Genomic DNA, 4,126 nt, shown 5'->3' on the forward strand with positions numbered 1-4,126 from the left:
AGTTTATCACAAACCCATTTTATAGCACCAAGTTTGGAATTCACTTTACTATCGCCGCTCTGTGCTGCTTGCACGATCTGCTGTAAGGATCAAACGGAACACGCTGTAAGCGCAAACACCCTAATCTAAGGGTGAAGTCATTCATTCTGTGTGCATTCACCACACCATCCAGTAGGTCTGGTAAGATCATGGGTTTCTTGAGGATAGAAATAAAATCACAACTACGTTCTGTACAAAGCCAGCATGGTACTGAGCACACTGCGAGGGCTGATCTTGTGTGCAAATCTTCCTTGCTCTTCTCTGTCAGGTACAAGCACACACTGGACAGGCTGCGGCATTTCTGCCTGTCCCGTTAGTCCTGGAGCATTGTCAGTGATCAAGAAAACAGTGACTTTTATAGGCTCTTCCATGTCAGAAGGAATTAATTGGTGGCAGCTCCTAGGAATTATCAGGGATGACAATGGAAATTGACAAGGAGGATGAGCAGGTGGTTTTGTCTGGAAGGAGTGGCAGTTTCACATAAAACCACAGCTCAGTTTTTGGTTTCTTTTTTGACATTTTTCTTTGCTCTCTTCTGATTCTATAAACAGTCTAATTTTTGAACTCATTGAATATGTTTTTTACAGGCAAAGTTTCGTGTGTTTTTTCAGGAAGGATAACAACTTGCTATTACTGGTTTATGTTTTTCCTGGTCACTGGCAATCCCTATATGGCATTTTCTCTTCTTTTTTATTTTGCAGAGAGGGTGGATGGTGAGTATAAAGTCATGCCTGTTATAGATAAAAAGTATCTGAGTTCTTGATGTCCTGAGGGGAGCTAGAGCAAGTCTTCTAGGCTCAAAGATCCTACAATGGTTCTCATTTTATTCTTGCTTCTTCTATGGCAGCTGCTTCTTTCTGCCTCATGGAAAAGTCCAGTCTTATCTCTCTTGCTGATGGAAGTTCATCTTTTCTCAGCATTTTCCATCGCACACAACACCACGCCTGACACAGAATTCAACGCACGTCAGAGAAGTAAGGAATAAATGAAAAGAGTGTTCATGCTACAGAATTCACTTCAATCCTCAAATCACAATGTGAAGGAAAAGAAAGCAGAGGGATTTGGGGATAGAAGAAATAGGAAAAGGAGTGGGCCAGTTGGTCTGTTCCCCAGAATTTGGCTGGAGGGTGGATTAAAATGATTCCAGGCCTTGCCAGGGATGATGATTAGCTAGTGGAGGATCACAGGGGTTCCAGGATTCATTAATTCATTCATTCATTCATTCATTCACTCGCTTGGTTTTTCTTTTGTTCTTTAGTATTCCTAATGTGGCCAGGCTCCCTTGGGCAGCCTCTGTTCTTACCCTGAACCCTCCTAATTTAGTACTTGATGGGTCCCTCAAAACAGACCTGCAATGCATTAACAGAATAAATCGTTTACTGAAGATTCTGTTGGAGGGAAGTGTGAGGGGATTGATTTCACACACTACAAAGCAAAAACTTCTCAAATTCCACCTTGGACATGTTGGTTTCCTTCAGAATTCTCTTCTGATCAGCCTCCTCACCTCTCTTTTATGTCTTCCCCAAATAGCCTCTAAAACCCTGTTTGCTTCCTCGAGTCCTTCAGACCTTCTCAGATGCAATACTCCACTCTGCAAAATGAAAGCACAAGAGTCAGCTAACCACAATCACCTATGGCTCCTCTGAGCAAGTTCCTTGGGGGCTCTAGAGCATCCCTCCCCCAAATTCAGTCGCATAACATGGGGGAAAAGGGTTTTAATGTATGAAGTGAGGGGGCATGGAGAGAGACACAGTTCAGTCCATAACACCTACACTCTGTATTTTATTGACTGCATCTCCATGATGTCATAGAACATGTACTTATAACCTCTGCATTTTCTGTATCTTGGTATTAATATTAGGTTGGTGCAAAAGTAACTGTGGTTTAAAAGGTTAAAAATAATTGCAAAAACCACAATTACATTTGCACCAACCTAATAAATCTAGAGACTTGATCAGATTAAAATTTAATTTTTTGATAGTACAATTTCATAGTAGTACTGTATACCTCCATTGATAATACTAATTTATATAAATAAATCCCTTAATTATAAACAGACTTACAGTTGAAGTATCTCAAAATGGAATCTAATTCCTCATAGCAGTCAAAAATAGAGTATGTTTTCTTGTATAACCCTGTCAAATTTTTCAAAGGTAAATCATAAACAGATTCATGAGAGCTGATATTTAATGAGCACCATGTGCCAGACACTTTGTATTTATTCTTCAGAAAAATCTTGTCATGCAGGAATATTGTTTCCTAATTTTGCTGATGAAGAAAACAAGATTTTAGGAAATCATAAACTGGCTTAAAAAAAATTATTCCTAAACATTTTATTCCCTTTTTATTTATTTTTATTTTTTAATTACAATTGACATTCAATATTATGTTAGTTTCAGGTGTACAGCATAGTGGTTAGACATTTATATAACTTGCACAGTGATCACCCCGGTAAGTCTAGTACCCACCTGGCACCATACATAGTTATTACAATATTATTGACTCTATTCCCTATGCTGTACTTTATATCCTCATGACTATTTTGTAAATACAAATTTGTATTTCTTAATCCTTGCACCTTTTTTCACCCAGCCCCCCCAACAACTCCTCCCATCTGGCAACCACCAGCTTGTTCTCTGTATCTATGAGTTTGTTTGTTTGTTTTCTTCTTTAGATTCCACGTGTAAGTGAAATCATATGGTATTTGTCTCTCTCTGTCTGGCTTATTTCACTTAGCGTAATAACCTCTAGGTTCATCCATGTTGTCGCCAATGGTAGGATTTCATTCTTTTTTATGGCCGAGGAATATCCCATCGTATGTATGTGCCACATCTTCTTTATCCAATCAATCAATGAACACTTAAGTTGCTTCCATATCTTGGCTATTGTAAACAATGCTGCAATAGACATAGGGATGCCTATACCTTTTCAAATTAGTGTTTGGGATTTCTTCAGATAAATACCCAATCAGTGGGATTGCTGGGTCATTTGGTAGTTTTACTTGTAATTTTTTGAGAAATGTCCTTACTGTTTTCCATAGTGGCTGACCAATTTGCAATCCCACTGACAGTGCAAAAGTGTTCCCTTTTCTTCACATCTTCACCAACATGTTTATTGATTTATTGATAATGGCCATTCTGACAGATGTGAGGCAATAGCTTATTGTGGTTTTAATTTGTATTTCTCTGATGATTAGTGATGTTGAGCATCTTTTCATATGTCTATGGGCCATCCATATGTCTGTTTTGGAGAAATATCTACTTAAGTCCTCTGCCCATTTTTAAAGTGGATTGTTTATCTTTTTGGTGTTGTGTGAGTTCTTTGTATATTTTGTATATTAACTCATTATCGAATGTATCTTTGGCGAATATCTTCTCCCATTCAGTAGCTTGTCTTTCACTTTGTTGATGGTTTTCTTTGCTGTGCAAAAACTTTTTAGTTGATATAGTCCCATTTGTATATTTTTTCTTTTGTTTCCCTTGCCCAAGGAGATAGATCAGAAAAAAATACTACTAAGAGTAATGTCAGAGAATTTACTACCTATGTTTTCTTCTAGGAGTTTTATAGTTTCAGTTCTTACACTTCTTTAATTCATTTTTGAGTTGAAATGGCTTTTTAAAGCATCTCAAATATTTAGTCCAACATCAAGTGAACTGAATTATCTTTTGGAAAAGTTTTAAATGGTAACTGGGTGGAGCATGAAATCATGAGAGATTCTCCCCAGGAGAGCTAGAGCAGGTTGTCAATAAATATTCACCAGTTTAATGATAGCAAGTTTCACCACAGTGGTTTGATTGATTCATGGTGGGACTGAAATGCAAAAATACATTGCAGAGAGATACACTTCCTCCCAACCCGCTTTATTATAGTTCCTGTTATTTGTTTGACTTCCCACAACCTGCCTATGCTTCCTTCTATTTTTATCTATTTTCACTTTTGGGTAAAAATCCTCATTGGGTTGATACTAGCCCTGCAGGGTTTTCAATTTTTCTTTATATATATATATATATATATATATATATATATATATATATATATATATATACATACATATATATATATATACAATGATTACTATATAGGGGGT

Source organism: Rhinolophus sinicus, chromosome 5 (genome assembly GCF_057876585.1).
Source record: "Rhinolophus sinicus isolate RSI-liver-muscle chromosome 5, RSI-T2T, whole genome shotgun sequence".
Taxonomy (NCBI): Eukaryota; Metazoa; Chordata; class Mammalia; order Chiroptera; family Rhinolophidae; genus Rhinolophus; species Rhinolophus sinicus.